The sequence below is a fragment of the Neoarius graeffei genome, chromosome 23, assembly GCF_027579695.1.
Source record: "Neoarius graeffei isolate fNeoGra1 chromosome 23, fNeoGra1.pri, whole genome shotgun sequence".
NCBI lineage: Eukaryota > Metazoa > Chordata > Actinopteri > Siluriformes > Ariidae > Neoarius > Neoarius graeffei.
The window spans coordinates 29049682-29075835 of record NC_083591.1 but is presented as its reverse complement, the minus strand read 5'-3'; positions in this window follow the sequence as shown (position 1 = coordinate 29075835).

Below are 26154 nucleotides of genomic sequence, written 5' to 3'. Positions count from 1 at the left end.
TGGCCCATTTTGACAGGGGTTTAGGCACTAGCTACATCTCAAGGTGATGTCAGTAAACTTGCAAGATATTGTTCTTACTTTGTATTACTATTAATATTTGTACTAGATAAAAGTGCTCATGCTGTTTGCTGTCTAGCTTTGTTGGCTAGCTTGCCACCCAAGTTTGCATCCCTGTGTCAGAGGCATCAGAGTTTTGTAATGTTAATTTAGCTGACGAGCTCTACTTGCACCCCCCCAGTATTAGATACGTCAGTGTTAGTATGGTTCTGTTTATGTTAGCTTAGCATGCTACTATTTCGAGTTGTGTGCAAACTTTGGCTTGCAGAATGACAAAAAATGTCTGAGCATGCACATTTACTTCAAGACATAAGTACTGATCTAGGTCACCGCTAACAGGAAAACAATGACAATTCAACGACAGAGTGTACATCCCTGCCAATGTTTTTAATGAAAGATTGCATAACCGGCAGCACGGTGGTGTAGTGGTTAGCACTGTCGCCTCACAGCAAGAAGGTCCTGGGTTCGAGCCCAGCGGCCAGTTTTCCTGTTCTCATGCCTGCGTAGGTTTTCTCCGGGTGCTCCGGTTTCCCCCACAGTCCAAAAGACATCCAGGTTAGGTTAATTGGTGGCTCTAAATTGACCGTAGGTGTGAGTGTGAATGGTTGTTTGTGTCCATGTGTCCGCCCTGCAATGACCTGGCAACTTGTCCAGAGTGTGCCCTGCCCCTCGCCCATAGTTAGCTGGGATAGGCTCCAGCTTGCCTGCAACCCTGTAGGACAGGATAAAAGGCTACAGATAATGGATGGATTGCATAACCTTAGGCAATAATAAAGTTAAATTTCTAACAAAGAAAAAAAATTATATTGTATATAAATAAAAGGGGGTGGCACTGTGGTGTAGTGGTTAGCGCTGTCGCCTCACAGCAAGAAGGTCCTGGGTTCGAGCCCCGGGGCCGGCGAGGGCCTTTCTGTGTGGAGTTTGCATGTTCTCCCCGTGTCCGCGTGGGTTTCCTCCGGGTGCTCCGGTTTCCCCCACAGTCCAAAGACATGCAGGTTAGGCTAACTGGTGACTCTAAATTGACCGTAGGTGTGAATGTGAGTGTGAATGGTTGTCTGTGTCTATGTGTCAGCCCTGTGATGATCTGGCGACTTGTCCAGGGTGTACCCCGCCTTTCGCCCATAGTCAGCTGGGATAGGCTCCAGCTTGCCTGCGACCCTGTAGAAGGATAAAGCGGCTAGAGATAATGAGATGAGATGAGATGAGATAAATAAAAGGGTGGCATAGTGGTGTAGTGGTTAGCACTGTCGCCTCACAGCAAGAAGGTCCTGGGTTCGAGCCCCGCGGCCTACAAGAGCCTTTCTGTGTGGAGTTTGCATGTTCTCCCCGTGTCCATGTGGGTTTCTTCCGAGTGCTCCGGTTTCCCCCACAGTCCAAAGGCATGCAGGTTAGGCCAACTGGTGGCTCTAAATTGACCATAGACACAGACAACCATTCACACCTATGTGTCAGCCCTGCGATGACCCAGCGATTTGTCCAGGATATACCCCACCTCTTGCCCATAGTTAACTGGGATAGGCTCCAGCTTGTCTGTGACCCTGTAGGACAGGATAAGCAGCTACAGGCATTGCCAGAGTTTTGAAGGTTGCCCCCAGATTTCCATGTCAAATTTGGCAAAGACCCGTCGAGAAACGGTGATGTTAACCCAAGACAAACAAAAATCCAAACATCCACCACCCAGGGGCCCACTGGGGCCTGTACATGAATTTTGTTTATATCTGCAAAATTCCAGGTCATCCCCAGACCTACTTGCCAAATTTGGTGAAAATCCATTGAGAAATGGCGACGTTAGCTCAAGACAAAAACTTTGGTGCTATATATATATATATATATATATATATATATATATATATATATATATACACACACACACACACACACACGTATATATAAAAAAAAAAAATCCCCTTCTCACCCCCGGCAGGGGGTGGTATCCATGTCATCCTCAAGCTCAGGTCCTCTACCAGAGGCCTGGGAGTTTGAGGGTTCTGCGCAGTATCTTCGATGTTCCTAGTACTGCGCTCTTCTGGACTGAGGCTTCAGATGTTGTTCCTGGGATTTGCTGGAGCCACTCTCCCAGTTTAGGGTTTACTGCCCCAAGTGCCCCCACTACCATGGGGACCACGCAACCCTTGACCTTCCACATCCGTTCCAGCTGCTCTTTCAAGCCTTGATACTTCTCAAGTTTATATATATATATATATATATATATATATATATATATATATATATATATCCAGATCCCCTGTAGACCAATCAGTGGGTTGCAGGCAGTGTCACATCTGCCTCTTTAGATATGCAAGACATGAAGTGGTCATCAGCTAAGGTCACTGTTCACAAAGCATTGTATCTTGTATCGCTGGGGTGTCTTTTTAGTCGTTAAAATGCCATACGCATGCACTGTTTTAGGCTGTTTGATTCAAACAACCCGTGAAACTGATGTTTCTTCCAGGTTCACCGTGAAGTGATAAAGGGCGAAAGAACAAAGGATTTTACCAAAAGACAACGAGAAAGGTGGCTCTTGAACCTTTCGCTGTGATGGAAGGGAGCAGAGTCGAAGAACGCTTGAGTTTGCAATGATCATTTCATGAAAGGTTTGTAAATTCCTTAGATTTATTTCATATGGATTCACAAATTACTTTCCTTTCTGTTATTTCGTGATGTTTTGAAGTTCAGGAGACACTTAAGTCCTCAGATGCGTTTTCGTTTACTGTTTGATCATGGTCACCATATTGTAAACTAATGCATGTGTTTTCACTTTATCAGGATTTCCTTCCTTTACAAGGATTACAAGCAATCTTTACAAGGACAAATTATGTAGATTGGGCTCCTACACTGAACTAGATAGATAAGATAATTGAGATGATCCATGTAAACACAAAAGCAGAGCTCACGAATTAACAGCATAAAACTGCTTACCCAGCCATGCAGTTACAGTGAGCTGTGATCTCTTTTCTGTCCTGTTTCACCAATACACAGGTCTGTAAAGGGGTTTCTGTGGACCTTTGTGAATGATTTACCTGGAAGAATAGGGAGAATTGAGCTGCTGTGTTTTGTTTACACCCGATACTAAAACTTGTAGCATCCTAGCAACCATTGCGAGGACAGATACAAAAATCCCAAAAATGCCTACTTACGTACCAGTACCTAGGCAAAAACGATACAGGATTTATCTGGTGTCTTGAGGCCCAGATCTTTAACCAAGCCACTTATAAAAAAGTTGTTGGCCTCCATGCTCTTCCAGGCTTTCATCTGTTTTGCCATGTAGAACAAGGTCTGCAGCACCAGGTAGTTTGAGAGGTCAGGGAATTCAATGGACGGATTATGTGATAACTCTTGGGGGAAAAAAAAAATCCTTCTTTGCAAAGAGCAAATTTCTGAAGATATTTTGATTGAATTGGCCTCTAAACCGCAGAAATGGTTGGAGACGGTTTCACTAGCTCTTTGCATCACGGCAGCCAAATTGGTTTGTCTGATCACTACATTCACCGGAAGTAAACTCACAAGCAAAAGTCATGTGACTGAATACAACCTATTGGCCTGTCAGTTGCCAGTCTCCTACAAGGTTGTCTGCATCTATCAAGAGAACACCTTATCTACCACCGGCTTGTTAGGCCTGTCACAGCTTCCCAGACAAGCAATCATTCACAGCTATGGGCAATTTAGAGTAACCAGTTAACCCAACTGCATGTCTTTGGACTGTGAGGGAAACCGGAGGACCCAGAGGAAACCACACAGACACAGGGAGAACATGCAAACTGCACACAAAGGCCTCAGTCAAAAAAAAAAAAAAACCACACACCACACACGATGTGAAGCTTATCTTCAAGTGGTCAACATATTTCATGAGTGAGCAAAGCAAACGAGTGAAATTTTTCAACACGAGAAGATAAACTTCATATATTCGAGCCAATGTGTAATATTCTTATTATACGCTCACATCCACAAAAAATACACAAGTTAATCAAAAGAATTTTAATTTTGAACCAGTTCACCATTTTGACAACGCGCGTCAAGTCAGCAGGAAAACACTGGGCGTGATGTCATCAATATCCTCACAGAGAAGATATTGGAAAATGTGTGTTAACTCATGTCCGGGACGTACATCAAATGAAAAATAAAAATTTTTCAACACAAGAAGATAAAGTTTCTTCATACCAACATGTAATTTTCTTTTTATTACATAGACACATTTCACAAACAAATTATGCAAGTTAATCAAAACAATTCATTGATATCCTCACCAGTGAGGATACTGGAAATTATTTGAGCCACATTCACTGGATATGAGCGATTGCACACTGATTGGCTACTCTACTCCTAGGCTTTCAGCTCATATATCATAAGTAGAGAAAAACAAAGTGGCAGAGTGTGTTGCTGAATCAACTGAGGACAAAAACTCTACTCGAAAACAAACCCCCACAAAAAAAGAAAAAAGCTCAACAAAATGTGGAATTAAAAAAAAAAAAAAGTACTTGATAGCAGGCGGCACGGTGGTGTAGTGGTTAGCGCTGTCGCCTCACAGCAAGAAGGTCCTGGGTTCGAGCCCCGGGGCCGGCGAGGGCCTTTCTGTGTGGAGTTTGCATGTTGTCCGCGTGGGTTTCCTCTGGGTGCTCCGGTTTCCCCCCACAGTCCAAAGACATGCAGGTTAGGTTAACTGGTGACTCTAAATTGACCGTGAGTGTGAATGGTTGTCTGTGTCTATGTGTCAGCCCTGTGATGACCTGGCGACTTGTCCAGGGTGTACCCTGCCTTTTGCCCGTAGTCAGCTGGGATAGGCTCCAGCTTGCCTGCGACCCTGTAGAACAGGATAAAGCGGCTAGAGATAATGAGATGAATGAGTACTTGATAGCAAGAACGCATCTTTTTTTAATTTTTCAAGAATTATCACCACTTTTTTCCTTTTTTCAGAAATTGCTACTGTCATTTTGCCAGTTTGTTAACATTCTAAGCAGAAATGATTTTGTCAGACCTTTTGCATAAAAAAGTTATTTATCGAATTTGCAAAAAATAAAAATGCTCCGTTTCTCAAAATCCAGTGAATGTGGACAGAATACGCACCTTGTCGGCTATCGGCTCATGTACAACAAGATTGAGTGGAATAACTTAAATATGTTTCTCAGTATCCCAGATATTATTTGTATGAAAAATACAAGTGCTGTATTTCCCAATAAAATGCTCATGTTACATAAATAAATAAATAAATAAATAAATAAATAAAGCAGCATGCATTTGTGCAAAATGTCTAATATTTCTAGCCAATGTTTATTTTTCGCTATGGGTACCCTTTAACAGTCAAAATGCCCAAGCAAATATCACTAGAATCCTGCTCATACAGAGACTCAGATTGTTGGCGTGCCCGCGTCAAAGACGCACTATTTCGAATAACGAACGCATTGTCAAGAGGGGCAGGGGCCAATATGGATGCGAGCATTTTATACCCTATTTGGAACGTTTCGTGGCATATTACTTGACTTCATGGTCTCAATATCGAAAATCTTGCACAAATATGCAACTTCCAACATAATTATCTGGATATTCAACAGATTTCAGCATCAGATGAATTTGTTTTGACCGCCGCCATATTGAATATACGTCGGACCCGTTCGTGTATTTACGCCGCCCCGTTTGTAGCGTCCCAAGCGAGTAAAACCTGACCCAAGTCTTTCGCTAGGTGGTGTCTTACGGTCCATGTACGAATATTCGAAAGATACAAGAAAACATGGATAAGAAAAAAAAAAAAGAAAAATACATCTATTTTGTCATTCTTCGGCAGAAAGAGTACACATTCTAGGGATGTCCCGATCAGGTTTTTTTGCCCTCCGATCCGATACCGATCATTTGATTTTGAGTATCTGCCGATACCGAGTCCCGATCCGATACTTCTTATAAGCCATAAAAAATAAAGACAAGGAAAGAAACGGATCCAGGATGTTCCTCATTTTTTATTTAACACCTTATTTTAACATCCAACAACTCCGTTAGCAAACAGAGCACTTACGTGAGGCAGTTTCAACAATAAATAAATTTAAAAAAATAACCTTAAAATACCTGGCAGGAATGTAAACAAATAAAAAAAATAAAGTGCCACAGTGCCGGTAATTTGCTTTTAAGAACACATCTCACAGTGGTGTACAGTAATTTCAATTAAGGAAATGAACGTTTTTCTTGATGAAAACAAGCATTTCTACCCTTTCAGCCCGTTTCTTTTGTCATCCAAAAAAAAAAAAAAAAAAAAGATCTCATGCTTTGCTTTCCGCTTCGAACTGCTTCCGTGTTCAACTTTGCCGGCAACAGGCAGCCAATAACCAATAGCGTCTCCACTACAAAGTGATGTCATGCTGCACGCGTTGATGTTGCTGTGTTGAGACAAGAGGTCTGGTCTCACTCTGTGCCAATGCATAGCTATTGATGTGTTAAAAATGAGAATATATTATATAGATATATATCCGATCCCTGATCGGGAGGCAATGCCCGATTCCGATCGAGTCTGAAACCATGTGATCGGGCCCGATTTCCGATCACGTGATCGGATTGGGACATCCCTAACACATTCACCTGAAAAAACTGATACCCAAGGTAATTAGTCATACTAGATTTACAACAACTACAACAGTGACCACTACTACCACCACTGCCACTGGTGACTACTACTACTACAACAACACCAAACTGAAAACAAGTTAATAAAATAAATTAATGATAAATAAATGAATAAATATATGAATAACATGGTTTATTGGCTAACATCATCATGTTGGTTATTACTTCACAGGGAAGGATGACCAAGAATAACATGAACATTCTGAGCCCCAAACATCTAATGACCCTCCAGTTGGAACTAGTACTATGAGTCAGAGTGCATCATCGGAAACGAAGAAGCTTAAGCCGAGTAAAGCGTTGAAGAAATTCCATAGAAATGTTCAGAGATTGAGTTAAATTATTTTATTTTCTATCATCACAAAATACTGAACAGCATGCAGAACAATCATAGACATACATATACACATCCTGATTCTGATGATTTAATCAACTGTTGTATCATTAGTATTAGACATTATTAATTTTCAAACTTCATAGCCTGAATTTGAACCCAAGATTGAAGATTCAGCATCCCATCTGATTCTCTGAAATTAGAAGTAGAGATGATTAGAGACAAGCAGAATTAGACCGTCACAGCATGCAAAAAACAAACCCATTCTTGTGCTATAATTTACAAGGAGGAGATAAATGTAGATGTGATATATAGTGGCCTGTGGTTGAATTCCAAAATATTGCCACTGATTAAACAATATCTCAATATATTTGGTTGAAGCATTGATTTTTGTCATCTACATTGCTTCATATGGCTTCTAATACCAAAAAAAAAACCAGAATTGAGAAGAAAAAAACAGCCCCTGGGCTGCCCTAGCTGTTCATTGGGCTCGCTTCGCTCACTAGGTTCGCTTCAACTGAAGGATAATCACTGGGCCCCCCATTGTAGAAATGGGCCCCTGTTTTTTCCCCAGGAGGGGCCCTGTGGGCCCCTTGACCTGCAAAACAATCCGAGTCTCTGCTCATACTATATTTGGGTGATTTACGTAAGTAGAAAAATAAAGCCATCATAATTTTACTCAATGTGTGCAGTAATTATTAAAAAGCAATTGCTTATATTGCCTGTTCAATCATCCCGCTGATGTTGCAGACTACCTTGTGGAAACTAAGTTGCTGTCTACTACTCTTCTACACAACTACCAATAACCATGAACAAAGCGCAGGGCATGTCTAATGTACAGTCGTGAAACAAAGACTTAGTGACAAGACTTCGTGTGCTTTCATGGAGTGTTTAATACATTTGAGTCAAACCCTGGTGCATTTTCACCTTGTTGTGGCTCAGTTGTGCATGTGAGTACACAGCAATCACACTCTGGTATGGACCAAAATAACTGGTCCAAGACCATCTGAACAAGTTGGTCTCAATCCATTCCTGTCAAACTAGTGTGGTTCGATTGCTGTGAGAAAGCGATTTGATCCTGAAATTACCCAATTGCATGAGGCTAATTAAACATGCTTTGTTTCCTGGGTTGTATGCAGCATTTTTTGTACAACTCATATAATCTCTAGCCGCTTTATCCTGTTCTACAGGGTCGCAGGCAAGCTGGAGCCTATCCCAGCTGACTACGGGCGAAAGGCGGGGTACACCCTGGACAAGTCGCCAGGTCATCACAGGGCTGACACAGACACAGACAACCATTCACACTCACATTCACACCTACAGTCAATTTAGAGTCACCAGTTAACCTAACCTGCATGTCTTTGGACTCTGGGGGAAACCGGAGCACCCGGAGGAAACCCACGCGGACACGGGGAGAACATGCAAACTCCACCCAGAAAGGCCCTCGCTGGCCACGGGGCTCAAACCCGGACCTTCTTGCTGTGAGGCGACAGCACTAACCACTACACCACCGTGCCGCCCTTGTACAACTCCAAATCAGAAAAAGTTGGGAAGGTATGGAAAGAGAAAGCAGCGATTTCTAAATTTACTTTTTTAAATTATATAGAACTTTACTGATCCCTTTGGGAGGGTTCCCTCAGGGAAATTAAAATTCCAGCAGCATCATTACAAGTAGTGGGGTGCTGTGTGAGACAGCTGCCTCGCCAGTAGCTCTGTAGTTTTTAGCTCTTTAAACCTCTTTTTCCCCACCTTTTTTACTTTTCTGCTCTTCTTACGAAGTGTGTTTTACTTATATCACATGGATATATTTAACACGCAACCAGGAGCCAGTTTTCTCACTTATTCAAGAGAGGAGCTGCTGGCCCTGAAAACAATGGGACGAGCCGGGATACGACACCCCATCCTAGCGGAGCTGAGGAGGAAACCCAGGGGATGCAAAGCCGGAGCTAAGCTAAAGGCTAGGCTAGCGGACAACCAGCGACAAACCATCCATTCCCTCCGTTATCATGGGGAATGTGAACTCGCTGCCGAATAAGGTCGACGAGCTATCTGCACTGAACAACCAGTGGATTTATCAGGAGAGCAGCTTATGCACAGTGGGGCAAAAAAGTATTTAGTCAGCCACCAATTGTGCAAGTTCTCCCACGTAAAAAAAAAAAAAAAAAAAAGATGAGAGAGGCCTGTAATTTTCATCATACGTACACTTCAACTATGAGAGACAGAATGGGGGGAAAGAATCCAGGAAATCACATTGTAGGATTTTTAATGAATTAATTGGTAAATTCCTCGGTAAAATAAGTATTTGGTCACCTACAAACAAGCAAGATTTCTGGCTCTCACAGACCTGTAACAACTTCTTTAAGAGGCTCCTCTGTCCTCCACTCGTTACCTGTATTAATGGCACCTGTTTAAACTCATTATCAGTATAAAAGACACCTGTCCACAACCTCAAACAGTCACACTCCAAACTCCACTATGGCCAAGACCAAAGAGCTGTCAAAGGACACCAGAAACAAAATTGTAGACCTGCACCAGGCTGGGAAGACTGAATCTGCAATAGGTAAGCAGCTTGGTGTGAAGAAATCAACTGTGGGAGCAATTATTAGAAAATGGAAGACATACAAGACCACTGATAAATCTCCCTCGAGCTGGGGCTCCACGCAAGATCTCACCCCATGGGGTCAAAATTATCACAAGAACGGTGAGCAAAAATCCCAGAACCACATGGGGGGGACCTCGTGAATGACCTGCAGAGAGCTGGGACCAAAGTAACAAAGGCTACCATCAGTAACACACTATGCCGCCAGGGACTCAAATCCTGCAGTGCCAGACGTGTCCCCCTGCTTAAGCCAGTACATGTCCAGGTCCGTCTGAAGTTTGCTAGAGAGCATTTGGATGATTGAGAAGAGGATTGGGAGAATGTCATGTGGTCAGATGAAACCAAAATAAAACTTTTTGGTAAAAACTCAACTTGTCGTGTTTGGAGGAGAAAGAATGCTGAGTTGTATCCAAAGAACACCATACCTACTGTGAAGCATGGGGGTGGAAACATCATGCCTTGGGGCTGTTTTTCTGCAAAGGGACTAGGACGACTGACCCATGTAAAAGAAAGACTGAATGGGGCCATGTATCGTGAGATTTTGAGTGAAAACCTTCCATCAGCAAGGGCATTGAAGATGAAACGTGGCTGGGTCTTTCAGCATGACAATGATCCCAAACACATTGCCCAGGCAACGAAGGCGTGGCTTCGTAAGAAGCATTTCAAGGTCCTGGAGTGGCCTAGCCAGTCTCCAGATCTCAACCCCATAGAAAATCTTTGGAGGGAGTTGAAAGTCTGTGTTGCCCAGCGACAGCCCCAAAACATCACTGCTCTAGAGGAGATCTGCATGGAGGAATGGGCCAAAATACCAGCAACAATGTGTGAAAACCTTGTGAAGACTTACAGAAAACGTTTGACCTCTATCATTACCAACAAAGGGTATATAACAAAAGTATTGAGATAAACTTTTGTTATTGACCAAATACTTATTTTCCACCATAATTTGCAAATAAATTATTTAAAAATCAGACAGACAATGTGATTTTCTGGATTTTCTCATTTTGTCTCTCATAGTTGAGGTATACCTATGATGAAAATTACAGGCCTCCCTCATCTTTTTAAGTGGGAGAACTTGCACAATTGGTGACTGACTAAATACTTTTTTGCCCCACTGTATCTTTACGGAGACATGGCTAACACACCTTGTACCGGATGCTAACGTGGACCTGCGGGGATCCACTGCTGTGAGAGCTGACAGACACTAAAGCATGCGAGAAAGGCAAAGGTGGGGGACTCATCATTTATGTGAACAACCGCTGGTGTAACCCGGGACATATCTCCGTAAAGACAGTTTATGTTGCTGGAGCTGCTAGCTGTTAGCCTGCAGCCATATTATCTGCCGAGGGAGTTCAGTCACGTGATCATCTCTGTGTTTATATCCCTCCGAGGGCTGACGCAGCCGCTGCATGTGAGAGGATTCACTCTGTCACAGCAAGGCTGCAGACAGCACCCTGAGGCATTTATGATCATTTCTGGGGACTTTAATCACACTACTTTGGACTCTACTTTGGCTGCTTTTTATCAGGTTGTGGACTGTCCAACAAGGAACAACAGGACAATTGACTTGCTGTATGCTAATGTGAGGGATGCATACAGAGTCACACCCCTCCCCCCACTAGGGAAGTCTGACCATTACCTGGTTCATTTAAAACCGAAGTACACCACCCTGGTTCAAAGGCAGCCTGCAACAACTAGCTCCATCAGGAGGTGTTCCCCTGAAATGGAAGATGCCCTCAGAGACTGCTATGACATCACGGACTGGGATGTGCTGCTTAGCCCACACTGAGGACATAGAGGGGCTGACACACTGCGTGACGGGTTCTCAACTTCTGCACAGATGTGGTTTCCCCCCACTAAGACTGTACAGTGTTACCCTAATAACAAGCCATGGGTAACACAGGAAGTCAAAGCTGTCCTCAACAGGAAGAAGGCCACCTTCAGGAGCAGGGACAGGAAGGCAAAGAAAGCAGCACAGCAGGAGGTGAAATGCTGCATGAGGGAAGCTAAGGACAGCTACAGGACAAAGGTGGAGCAGAAGCTGAAGGAGAACAGCATGAGGGAGGTCTGGGAAGGTGTGAAAACCATCACAGGCCACAATACAAAGACCAGAGTCGTTGAGGGAACAGTGGAGAGGGCGAACGAGTTGAATGACTTCTTCAACCGGTTCAACCAGCCCACATCCCCCCCCCCCCCCACTGCAGCCATCTCTTCTTCTTCCCTCAACACACCTCCCCCCAGTCAGTCATCGCAGCAGCCCCCTCCTCAACACAGACTCCTCCATGCATTACTGCAGACCAAGTCAGAGGTCAACTGAAGAAGCTTTACCCCAGGAAAGCAGCAGGCCCGGACAAGGTGTGTTCCCGACTACTGCGCTGCTGAACCGGATGAACCACTCCAACACATCTTCAACCTCAGCCTGCAGCTGTGTAGAGTGCCCACCCTCTGGAAGACATCATGCATCGTTCCAGTTCCCAAAAAGAACCAGCCCAGCGAGCTGAACGACTTCCAACCTGTGGCACTCACTTCACATCTGATGAAGACGTTGGAGTGGCTCTTCCTCAGCCTCCTCAGACCCTAGGTACAACATGCCCAGGACTGTCTGCAGTTTGCATACTGGGCAGGTGTTGGTGTGGAAGACGCCATCTTCTACCTGCTACACCAAGCCCACTCGCATCTGGATAAGGGAAATGGCACAGTGAGGATCCTCTTCTGGGACTTCTTGAGTGCCTTCAACACCATCCAGCCCCTTTTGCTTCAGGACAAACAACAGGATGCGAGTGGACCCCTGCCTGATCACCTGCATCTCCAGCTACCTCACTGACAGGCCGCAGTACGTCAGGCTGAAGAACATCACATCGGACACTGTGATTAGCAGCACTGGAGCACCCCAGGGCATAGTGCTGGCCCCTCTTCTCTTCACCCTGTACACCACGGACTTCTGCTACAACTTGGAGCTGTGTCATATTCAGAAGTTCGCCGATAACACAGCCATCGTTGGGTGCATCAGTGACGACAGAGAGGAGTATAGGAGCCTGGTGAGGGACTTTGCTGTGTGGTGCAACAGGAACTATCTGCAGCTCAACACCTCGAAGACCAAGGAGCTGGTCATTGACTTATGGAAGTCCAGACCAAGGTCATGACCAGTTCTGATTGAGGGAGTTGAGGTGGAGGCTGTGGATTCCTACAAGTACCTCGGGCTGTGACTGGACAGCAAGCTGGACTGGACTTGCAACACCAATCACTTGTACAGGAAGGGACAGAGCAGGCTATACTTCCTGAGGAGGCTGTGGTCCTTTAACATCTGCAGGAAACTCCTGTGGATGTTCTATCAGTCTGTGGTCACCAGTGTCCTGTTTTACACTGTGGTGTAGTGTGCTGGGGGGGCAGCACATCCAAGGAGGACACATCCAAGCTGGACAAACTGATCATGCGGGCCAGCTCTGTGGTCAGCATGAAGCTGGACTCTCTGGTGACAGAGAAGAGGACTATGGACAAACTATTGAGCATCATGGACGATGCCAGTCACCCTCTGCACACCATCATCAGCAACCAGAGGAGCCTGTTCAGTGACAGAATGCTCCTTCCCAAGTGCAGGATGAACAGACTTAAACTCCTTTGTCCCTCACACCATCAGACTGTACAACTCCTCTCTTGGGGGGGGGGGGGGGGGGGGGGTAACAGGAGGACAGGAAGGAGCAGTAGCCTAGCCCAACAGTAAGCAATACTGGACAATGTGCAATATAAAGTGCAATATATCTCTCCTGCTGCCCCCCCTTTCCCCCCTCCTCTCTTCCCCATATCTTATTCTATTTGTACATGTAAATAATTTAATTTATCTAGAAGTTTTTCTCTCTATTTTCTATTTATCCTGTAATGATGCTGCTGGAATCTTAATTTCCCTGAGGGAACCCTCCCAAAGGGATCAATAAAGTTCTATCTATCTATCTATCTATCTATCTATCTATCTATGATAAACAGAATAGAAAACTTCTAGATAAATTATATATATATATATATATATATATATATATATATATATATATATACACACACACACACAAATATAAAAAAGAATAAGATATGGAAAAAAAAATCCAGCAGGAGAGGTATTGCACATTATATTGCACATTGTCCAGTATTGCTTTTTGTCAGGCTAGGCTACTGCTCCTTCCCATCCTCTGTCCTTCTGTTACCCCTCCTCCCCCCAGAGGGGAGTTGTACAGTCTGATGGCGTGAGGGACAAAGGAGTTTTTAAGTCTGTTCGTCCTGCACTTGGGAAGGAGCATTCTGTCACTGAACAGGCTCCTCTGGTTGCTGATGACTGTGTGCAGAGGGTGACTAGCATCATCCATGATGTTCAATAGTTTGTCCATAGTCCTCTTCTCCGCCACAGTCACCAGAGAGTCCAGCTTCATGCTGACCACAGAGCCGGCCCGCATGATCAGTTTGTCCAGCCTGGATGTGTCCTTCTTGGATGTGCTGCCCCCCCAGCACACCACAGTGTAAAACAGGACACTGGTGACCACGGACTGATAGAACATCCACAGGAGTTTCCTGCAGATGTTAAAGGACAGCAGCCTCCTCAGGAAGTACGGTATAGCCTGCTTTGTCCCTTCCTGTACAAGTGGTTGGTGTTGCAAGTCCAGTCCAGCTTGCTGTCCAGCCAAAGCCCGAGGTACTTGTAGGAATCCACAGCCTCCACCTCGACTCCCTTGATCAGAACTGGTTGTGACCTTGGTCTGGACCTCCCAAAGTCAATGACCAGTTCCTTGGTCTTTGAGGTGTTGAACTGCAGATGGTTCCTGTTACTTTGACTTGTATTTCATTGCAGACAGTATAAACCCAATATATTTCACGTTTTGTCTGGTCAACTTCAATTCATTTGTTAATACACATCCATTCGTGTGTTTTAGACCTGCAACACACTCCAAAAAAAAAGTTGGGACATGGGCAATAAGGCTAGTAATGAGGTAAAACAATTAAATGATGCGATTTGAAACCAGTGATGTCAACAGGTGAGTGTAGCCATGATTTGGTACAAAATCAGAATCCACGAAAGGCCTAGTCTTTGAGGAGCAAAGATGGGCCAAGGATCTCTAGTTTGTCAACAAATGAGGGAGAAAATTACTGAAATGTTTAAAAACAAAGTGTTCCTCGGAGAAAGATACAAAGGGATCTGGATATTTCACCCTCTACAGTGCATATCATTAAATGATTCAAGGACTCTGGAGGAATTTCAGTACATAAAGGGCAAGGGTGCAAGCCTAAGCTGAATACCCATGATCTCTGATCCCTCCATAGGCTTAGCTAGAGCCGTGTTTTACATGGCCAATTCTTAAAAAGTACGGCCATAAATCCTCAAACACGGCCTATAAATTGTATACTAACCTGTGCTAACCAAAATTGTGTTTTGTGAAGTAATTTTGTGCATTTCTGTGGACATTTTTGTCAACGGTCAGTGATTTCCCAGGGCGTGCCCGGCACCCATGCTTTCCATATATGGAAGTTAAATCAAGAACAACAAATTTTCTGCCAAAAATGTAGCGTTATTGGTTAGACTTCAAAATGAGGCTTGAATGGAAGCAAAACACTACGTGTTTTGAGAGCTTCGCCGGCGAAGCTCGCCAGGTTTAGGAGTAGGTCATGTATTGCGAGAAAAAAAAAAAAAAACACAAAAGATATTTATCATACAAGCATAATAAACATATTGACAGAAACTTTATACTTTCCTATGTGCCCACTGCCAAATATTATAGTTTTTAAATGACCTAAATTAAATGAAACAAAATTTGTCACCTTCCTCAGTCACATGCCGAGAGCCCACTTCCGCATTCATAAAGGACTGTTCACATAGTAACAGCATGATAATCACTTTCACTCTTTTGGTTTCGATTGGTTTCGCTCTCGTCAAGATTTACATTATCTTAAATAGTACTTTCATAAACTACCATTATTTTTTTTTTTTGTTCACAGTATTTACATTTCAAGTAACTACAGGAAAAAAAAAAATTCCTTTCATTTGTAACTTAATTTCACTTTTTTTAAACTCCTGTTTATTGTACTTTTTAAACATAATCAAAATGATTCCTAACATTGTGATGTAACATTTGTATTATGTATATTTCGTAAAATCTAAACTTTTTAAAAAAGGTATCCATTTTCAGTTGTATACATTTCATAATATTCATCTTCAGAGTTGGCTGAATCTCATTTTTTCATCTTTGTTGTATATAGTAAAGATGTATTCTGTGTCACAGAACTTGATTGCAGCAATTTGTATTTTGTTTTTGTCTTAAGTGCACTAGAAATTATAATTTAAGGTTTCTGCTTTTATTGCAGGAATTTGTAGAAGATTTTATTGATAATTACAGTGATTTGTAAAGTTCTGGTTAATGAATAAGAAACTAAATTTAAACTTTGTTATAACATTTCATCAAGTTAGTAGATAAAATTGTGTTGTGCCTAATAAAATATAATTCACACTTAAAAATTAATGCTCTCTTTCATTTTCATCCATCCCCGGTCACGACCAAGTTACAGTTGTGTTCAAAATAATAGCAGTGTGTTTAAAAATGTGAGTAAAGCTCAAAATCCTTATAATCGTTTTTATTTCCATGCACTGGGAACAATGCACATTATATTCTAAATCAAAACATGAAGAAAAATGTATCAATATTTGGGCTGTTCAAAAAAATAGCAGGTGTCTGCATTTTTCATTACAAACTCCAAATATTTACTGTATAAACTGAAAAAAATCTTAAGGATTTAGTATTCCTGTAAATCACTAAACTAATATTTAGTTGTATAACCACGGTTTCTGAGAACTTCTGGCACCTGTGAACAGGTATTCCAGCCCAGGATGATTTGACAACATTCCACAATTCCTCTGCATTTCTTGGTTTTGCTTCAGAAACAGCATTTTTGATGTCACCCCACAAGTTTTCTATCGGATTAAGGTCCGGGGATTGGGCTGGCCACTCCATAACTTTCATTTTGTTGGTCTTGAACCCTGATGCTGCTCGCTTACTGGTGTGTTTGGGGTCGTTGTCTTGTTGAAACACCCATTTCAAGGCCATTTCCTCTTCAGCATAAGGCAACATGACCTCTTCAAGTATTTTGATATATGCAAACTGATCCATGATCCCTGGTATGCGATAAATGGGCCCAACATCATAGTAAGAGAAACATTCCCATATCATGATGCTTGCACCACCATGCTTCACTGTCTTCAGAGTGTACTGTGGCTTGAATTCAGTGTTTGGGGGTCGTCTGAAAAACTGTCTGCGGCTCTTGGACCCAAAAAGAACAATTTTACTTTCATCAGGCCACAAAATGTTTTTCCATTTCTCTTTAGGCTAGTCGATGTGTTCTTTGGCAAATTGCATCCTCTTCAGCACGTCTTTTTTTTTTTTTTAACAGTGGAACTTTGCGGGAGCTTCTTGCCGATAGATTAGCTTCACACAGGCATCTTCTAATTGTCACAGTACTCACAGGTAACTTCAGACCATCTTTGATCACCCTGGAGCTGATCATTGGCTGAGTCTTTGCCATTCTGGCCATTCTTCGATCCATTCGAATGGTAGTCTTCTGTTTTCTTCCACGTCTCTCTGGCTTTGCTGTCCATTTTAAAGCACTGGAGATCATTTTAGCTGAGCAGCCCGTCATTTTCTGCACTTCTTTACAGTATAAATTTTACCTCTCCAATCAACATTTTAATCAAAGCACGCTGTTCTTCTGAACAATGTCTGGAACGACCCATGTTTCTCATGTTTTCAGAGAGAAATGGATGTACAACATGTGCTGGCTTCATCCTTAAATTAGGGCCACCTGACTGACATCTGTTTTTTCACAGAATAAATGATCTCACTAATTAAACTCCACACTGCTATTATTTTGAACACGTCCCTTTCACTTAATTATTCGATTACACAGACTCAGGAGCATGCATAATCATGAATGTTGGGTCTGTTGGTTTTCTATGACTCTACTACACCTACTGGTAAATTATTTGCCATGTAGTAATATAATTTCCACCAAAAACAGTCACTACGTTTACATGCACATAGAGAGAATCGAATTTCTGCCGTTGCTCGACTGAAATCGAAGTTCAAAATGCCATGTATACACCTTAATTCGGCTGAAATTGAACCGAACTTGATTTCTCGGAATCGAGCTACACGACCTAGTTTATGCGATTTCTGCCGAGCTACTTTGTGCATGTATACCCTATCGAGCTAGTTGTCAAGCTACTTCCGGAAGTGACGAGTGACGAGACCACAAGCGGGAAACACAACAGCCTCGGTCGGCATGACAACAGTAGTAGAGAGCAGCAGAAGAGGTCAGGAGGAACAAACGAAGAAGAGAAAATGGCGATGTAGAGCTCTCTGAAGTGTGGGTGGAGCACAGAGGACGGCAGGACAAAGCTTCTGGTACTAATAGGCTTTTTATTGTCAGACTTTTCAGTTTAACAGCCTACTTTTATTCTTGAGAGAAAAACACACACACGCGCGCGCTGTGTTCTAGTCCCGGGATGAGCTGTCCCCTCTGCTCTCCCTTTGCCTCCTTAAATAGGGCGCGGTTACTGGGAAGACACACAAACACAGGTTAATTACCGTCAGGTGAAGTGATTCTGCCACTCACCTTCCCTGGCTCCGCCCTCCTGTCACAGACCGGCGCTTGACCACGCCCCCACTGCCACAGGCAAGCAGAAACGTGCACTTCTGGAGCAATGAGAAGACAGAGTTCATGCTCATTCAGCTTAAGGAGTTGAATATATTAAAATTCATGGACGGGAGAAAAACGCGCAGTGGAGAACACGGAACTGATAACTTTGTTTACACTCTTGAATAGCTCTTCTTCATGACGACAACCGGAAGTGTACCAACACGATGGGGCGTGTTGCGCCACCTGTGGCTCGGGTGCACAATGCACCTCACACAATAGCCCGATTTCATTGTGTGCATGTAGGACTGGATTTCTCTGGCACCCTACTGGGACCTTCAGCTCGATTACTGACAGCAGCTCGATTTGGATGTGCATGTAAACGTAGTGAGTGATTGATCTGGTTAGTCGTGTTGGACTGCTATTATTTTGAACACAAGTGTACATGCCCTACTTTCAGAAAAACACTCCCAACCTTCCCAATCCTGGCTAAGCCCCTGGATCCCTCAGATGGCACTGCACCAAGAACCATCATTCATCTACCGTATAGGCGATATAACCACATGGGATTGATTACTTTGGCAACCCTTTGCCAAGCACTATAAAATGGAGTTACATCCACAAGTGACAATTAAAATTTACTGTGCAAAAATGAAGCCTTATGTTAACTGTGTCTAGAAGTGCTGTTGACTTCTCTGGGCTCAGAGGTATCTGAAATGGACCATCACACAGTGGAAACATGTATTGTAGTCAGATAATTCAGTATTCCAGGTCTACAGTACTGTGTGCTCTGGACCAAAGACGAAAAGGACCACCCAGACTGTTACCAGCTCCAAGTCCAAAATCCAGGGTCTGTCATGGTATGAGGTTGTGCAAGTTACCTTTGCCAAGGGCACTGACACTTCTGTGATGGCAGCATAAATGCAGAAACGTACATTGAGACTTTGGAGCAACGTATGCTGCCTTCAAGACAACACCTTTTCCAGGGATGTCCATGTGTATTTCAACAAGACAATGCAAAACCACATCCCAAAGGCATGGCTGTGATAGAAGAGGGTGCCTATCCCCTCTGTCCAACAGAAAATGTGTGGGCAATTTTGAAACGAAAAATACGACATCCCCATACTGCTACAAGCCTTAAGACCTGATGGCAGGAAAAAACTAAAAACACCATCACTTGGTGTCTTCAGTCCATAAACATATTTTAAGTGTTGTAAGAAGGAATGGTAACATTACAAAGTGGTAAATGCGCCACCATTCCAACTTTATTTGAAATGGGTTGCAAGAATCAAAATTGAAATGTTTATTTTGAAAAAAAAAAACTTCATGAGGTAAAACATCAAATAATGTGCTGTTGTACTGTTTTGAGTGCAGTAGAGGTCAAAGATTATTTACAAATCATTGTTTTCAGTTTGAATTTCAAAGTTCAACATACTATCCCAATTTATTTTGGGTTGTAGATGCAAGATGTTAACTGAGCTGTGCAGGGCAAACTAAGCCAAAAGGACAGAGCTGAAGTGCTGCGGAAATGCCACATGTTCTAGAGTTTTGGAACAAAAATAAAATTAAATAGTGGACATGACAAACAAAATGTTTTAAACTAATCTATATATAAATATCTAATAATTTATTGTGCAATTTTTTAATGCACACTTGAAGGTTTGTTAACCTTTTTTCTTCACTGTATTTTTGACCAATGAGTTTTTAAACATGCATTTTTTTGCCCTACAGCCAACATTTTCTTCCCATTTATACAGGGAGAAAAACAACCAAGTCAAACAGCAAACAAATCAAGAGTAGTACATCTTAATCTGATTTGAGCTAAGCAAACAGATGAGTAGGTGTGAAAGTACCCTTCGTGTGCATTTAGTTCATCTGACTCAAACCCTTGGGCGTTTCCCCCTTGGTGCAGTTCATTTGGGCAGGTGAGAACACCCAAATAACCTCCCCAAGACTGTCTGAAAGAGGTGTTCCTGGTCCAGTTTCAAGTGAGCTCTAAATGTGGTTCGACTGCTGTGAGAAAGGAACACAAACCTGAATCAACCCAAAAGGTAGGAAGTGAACCAAACATGCCATGGATTCTGGGTTGAAGGTGACATTTTCTGAAGATGCAAGCTGCTAAACTGATTCCCCCCCAAGCACAGGTCAGTCATAGGACATTTATAGCACTGCAGAAATGCTGTGTGATTCTCATTTGTCAAACAAAAGCATTTTCAAAGCCTTATATTTTCCAAAAAACATTAAAATTTTTATACAGTAAGGAGCAATTCCAGCGTTATGGACGTGACACTTGAACTCAAAATGGCAACAAATGACCCAGTGCATGTTTTATTGTCTCCCAGTATTTAAACAGGTGTTGCATATTTTAAGGCTGTACCATACTGGAGAAGTGATAGAACAAGAACAATTCCCATAGTACATCTAGGGCATGCCAGAAAATGCCAATAAAAGATGCGTTATGGATGTGACAGAAAAAGTATCACTTTTCTTGGGTGACTGTACATTTTTATCAAACTCTGTGAAATTGTAAACCTAATGTCGAAATGGAGATATCCATTTGATAGAGGGGTCCAAGGTGAAGATTAAAAAATCTTTGTTTAAAATATTTTGTATTTCATGCAGAGTTTCGGAAGGAAAAGTCAGCGTTATGGATGTGACGAAATTCCGTTATGGATGTGACGCGTCTGAAATAGACATGGCATATGTTTAGAAAATCAGCAATTTAACCACCATAACCCTTTGAAAAACTTTCTAAATATCAGCTAAAACTATCAAAGTTCTTAAATAATATTTAGGATGGCTATTGTTTTGCTGTTTTGTGGATTTTAGCATACATTTCTGTGGCTTGTGGCAATAATATAGAATTGTACATGATCAAAGTTGATTTTAGCTTGGGGTTTACATTACAAGAAAGAAAGACTGACAGTGACATATTAGGTTGGTTACAAATTGGTTCAACTTATTCACATCTGTAAAATACAGGCCTAGGTGATATCTCTGGGAGTGGTTTTGATGTATTAGATGTTGCTTTATTTTTGCATGGTGAGGTTGACATTTACATGGAATTGCCCTAAGGCAAGACTTGGTACAGTTATTAACTTGTGGCCAACCAAAACAACAAGCAACACAGGACAATCTAATTCATAGCCGTTTGCTTTATGCCACATTTGTTTGTTTATATAAGAATACAGGTACAGAAATCCAGAAAGCTACACACAGCAAAGCCCTTAAAGGAACTTTTCCATATGCTAGAGACATGAGCTCATTTAACCCCATCCAATCATGAGGCCAACTGACAGGAAGTGTTTGTCTGCAGGGATGCATGTGGAAACCGCTAGATCTTTAATCGTCTGCACGGGGGTGGGGGCCCTACTGCATGACAGAAGAGCTGAAAGACCCCAGAACTGAGCCCCCTCGTTTCTCACACCTCCCTTCACAATCTCTCTTCCAGGGCCACACTCCCGCAGGAAGACCAGAGTTTATTTTTGAATTGGACAGAAAGAATGTGTGCCATTTCCTGTGTGGTGCACCATATGAACTTGGGAAACTTTCGCTGATCATGCACAGAATTTTCCCCCTACAGATGGCAAGGCTAAATGTTCAATTCAAATTTACGCTCAGATTTTTTTTGTTGTTCACATTACATGTGGACAATATCTGACAGCATTCTGAACAGGTCACACTGCTGAAATGACCTCCAATGAGGGATTTGCACAGGGTTGAAATATGGAGTGAGTACACTTCCGCCAGTTGTCTTTTATATAACCAGTGCTGATATTGAGACGCTAAATTTGGTGGATAAACAAGAACAGACAGCTAGCCACACACACACACACACAGGGAAATAAAGAATTTTAAGCAGGCTGTCACAGGACAGACAAGTCTCAAATGTTGTCTGTCCATTCAAATTTCAGCCTGTCCAAATGATGGGCCAAAGACCCGGAACAATGTGGCCGGGGGCCTTTCTGTGTGGAGTTTGCATGTTCTCCCCGTGTCCGCGTGGGTTTCCTCTGGGTGCTCTGGTTTCCCCCACAATCCAAAGACATGCAGGTTAGGTTAACTGGTGACTCTAAATTGACCGTAGGTGTGAATGTGAATGGTTGTCTGTGTGTCAGCCTTGTAATGACCTGGCGACTTGTCCAGGGTGTACCCTGCCTTTCGCCCGTAGTCAGCTGGGATAGGCTCCAGCTTGCCTGCGATCCTGTAGAACAGGATAAAGCGGCTAGAGATAATGAGATGAGATTTTTGTGATCTTCAAAGGCCAAAATACACTACACATTAGTTGCTAATTATACTACAAATTGAATATAATTTACAAGAAAAAAAATGTCAGAAGAGTCAAGAAAAACATGCTTAAAATGTTATACCCAAGAAAACAGTAGCACACACAGGTCAGTTCCATGTCTAGAGAAAGAAAAAAAAAAAAAAGTATGGGGGCAAGGATGCTCCAATTGGTTACAACTTACTGGTACTCATAATAGGTCCTATAATAACACTTACAAAACATTCTGTCAACAATGACTTTATACCATATTTATAAATCAGTCTAAGAAATGTAATTAATACAACTTTTCTTTCATAACAGAGTTAAAATTGAGTACAAGTGTACTCCATTTCTTTTCTCTGTTTATCTGTAATGATGCTGCTGGCACCTTAATTTCCCCAAAGGGATCAATAAAGTTTTATTGAATCTAATCTAGAGTCCAAGTAATTTTCTAACAAAATGACAAAACTAGACATGGCAATATCATTTGGCATTCAGAATAAAATCTGCTGGACTAGAACTTAGAAAATAAAAACTCTTAAAATATAAAATATACATCCTCCAAAGCATAGGACTGTCATTCTTATTATGAATTAAAAAAAAAAAAAAAAAACTAGACAGGGACACTCTAACGAGTGCAAACCCCGCCTTTTCCCTATTAAAATACATTGGGCGAAAATTTCGAAGTTCTGCCATGACCTTGACCTCCAAAATTTAATGGTTTCCTTCCTGGGTGATTGGCAACACATGTACAAAATTTGGTCCAAATCGATCCATTGGTTCTTGAGATATCTTGCAGACACACAGACAGACAGACAGACAGACAGACAGACTGACGCAGGTGAAAATAATAACCCCTCCGACTACTGTCGGCGGGGTTAATAAATAAATAAATAAATAAATAAAAAAGCACACAAAACCATTGATTGGTGGTTTGGCACTTAACATAATACTGCACTGCAAAATTTAATGTAAACTGAACTCTTAATCAACTGACTGGATCAATTAGATATGGTCGACCCTAAAACATTAGTTCAACTACACTGTGCAATAAAAGTGAATACTGAGTGTATTATTGTCTTAAATGAGTATGCCACTCAGGGAGAGGGAGGTGCCTGTAAAATTTGGTGGGGCTAGGACCTTCAGTGGTCGAGTTATGCATTTTTAAATCCCTGCATACGTGTGTGGCTGGAGCAAGGGCTCATGCTAAAATTTTCCGCGAGCCACGCTCGCTCCTGACGTTGGGTTGGCCCTAGCCTGGGCTCATTCGAAAGGTCTCGGAGAGAGGGATGTGCCTGTAAAGTTTGGTGTGGCTGGGACTTTGGGTGGCAGAGTCATGAATTTCTAAAGGCTGGCTCGAGCCAGGGCTCGTGTTAAAATTTTTCATGGTCTCTGGGTCAAATAGCGGGCCGAGCCGCAGTTGTAGTGGGCCGTGCCTGTAAATGTTGGCAGGGCTAGGACCATTGGTGGGCGATTTATGAATTTTTAAAGTCGGGCCCCTGTTTCACAGGCTGTGTTATGACGATGTATTCACCCAGTGTAACATTTGGAAGAAAATTGGAAGTAGATTAGACCCATATCTTGACAGTTTTTCATGGGGCATCCAATTTGATGCTTTTGAAATACAGACGGACAAATGCGAAAATTAATCGGTAAAATGTCCACCGGTCTGGCCTCATTTCCCACACTGTATATTATCGAACAGCTTCAAACCTTCACTAGTAAACAGTATAAACTACTGAGCACTGGTCCATCTTTATTTATGCACAAGGAGGGTGAGGTGAGAAGGCAAGCCCAGAAGAGCACATTGAGGTCAACCATGGCGGCCGGGCTCATGCAGTCCAGTTATCCAAAAATTTAATCGATATAATAAACAAATTTTGTCACCTGAGGCTTTGAAAATGATTGAATGAGACAATGTGTAGAACCTGAGGGGTCATTTTAAGTAGAAAGAGCTTAGAAGTTGGCTAAATTATCCAGTTATAACATGGCACACGTCGGTCGTTAAAGGCAAACTTAGAAAACAGCCCTCAACCATCAGACAGCTCCTGTGTGATTATCAACTACAGGCACCAACTGGGATGTTGCGTCAGAGACCAGAAAAAGAAAAAGGTAAAACAATGACTGTAGAAACGGTCATTTTCTACAGTTTCTTTACAGTTATTGAGGTAAACAGACAAGTGTATCTTTGTAGGGATCTTTTCCATGTTGTCAGACACATAATAGACTGGGTAGAAGGATATTTTAATTTGGGATTTGAATAGAGTGTATGACTGTGTGACAGGAATTTTTAATTCTGTACTTGAATAATGATTTTCTCTGTATATCAGCAGAAAGATAAACACTTAACATACTTTAAAAATTATATGTACTTTAAGGTTATATTTTTAAGACACTGTCAGATGGGATCCAAATTTACTGTTGACGTTAGAATTACACAAGTTTTTAACTGGTATTTACTGGCTAACGGAAACTCGGATTTGAGACATACCTTTGTTCAACTGCATTTGATACAAGAAGACCAAACAGAGGCTGTGGAGTATTTTTAAAATAGCCCAATTTAGCATAAAACAGCAAGAACAGTAACCCGGTCATTAACTGTTCTCTGTCCTCACCTCCTCCCTGGAGCACAGAACAGCATGATTTCTGCCCCATGGGCCACTATTAGAGCTTGTTGCAGTTGTCATTTCTCACCACAAAGTGCAAGAATACGTCTATGGAACTAAACATGAGCATGTAAGCACATTGCCCCATGATTGTGCAACGTCTAGGAGTCAAGCAAAAATCAATGAAGCACTAGCACGTCTGTCAAATAGCAACATTTTTAAAAATCACTCAAAATAATTAACATTAACAGAATTTAAAATGTATGGAAATGTGACTGAGGACTTTGAGAAGGCTGAACTGTCTTAACAACTGATACACTATATAAAAAGGTGGGGCTCTGCAATACTTGCGCCGATGGATGAGCCACAGAATTTGAGTGTATTCAAATTATATCATCTGAGAGAAATGACCAAATAAAAACACACCGTTTTGGATCTTTTATGAATCAGTAACTGCAGGACTACAACCCCTGGCAAAAAGTATGGAATCACCAGTCTTGGATGAGCACTCATTCAGACGTTTTATTCTGTAGAACAAACAGATCACAAACATGATACAATAATAAAGTCATTCCAAAGTGCAACTTCTTGGCCTTCAGAAACACTAAAATAAACGAAGAAAATACATTGTGATAGTCAGCAAATGTTACTTTTATAGACCAAGCACAGGGAAAAAAAAAGTAAATAAATAAATTTTATATATATATATATATATATATATATATATATATATATATATATATATATATATATATATGGAATCACTCAATTCTGAGGAAAAAAATATGGAATCACTCAATTTTCAGGTAGAAAATAAGGACTCACCCAGTCAATTTCCTTTCCCTAAATTGACACCTGCTCAGATTAGATCTGCTCATTAGTCTGCAGTTAGAAACAGCGCAGTTATCACACCTTGGAGGGCTGCTGCACCAAGTGGATTGGCAAGAATCATGGCTCCAACAAGAGAGATGTCTCTTGAAACAAAAGAGAGGATTGTCAAACTTCTTAAAGGTAACTCTTCACGCATGGTTGC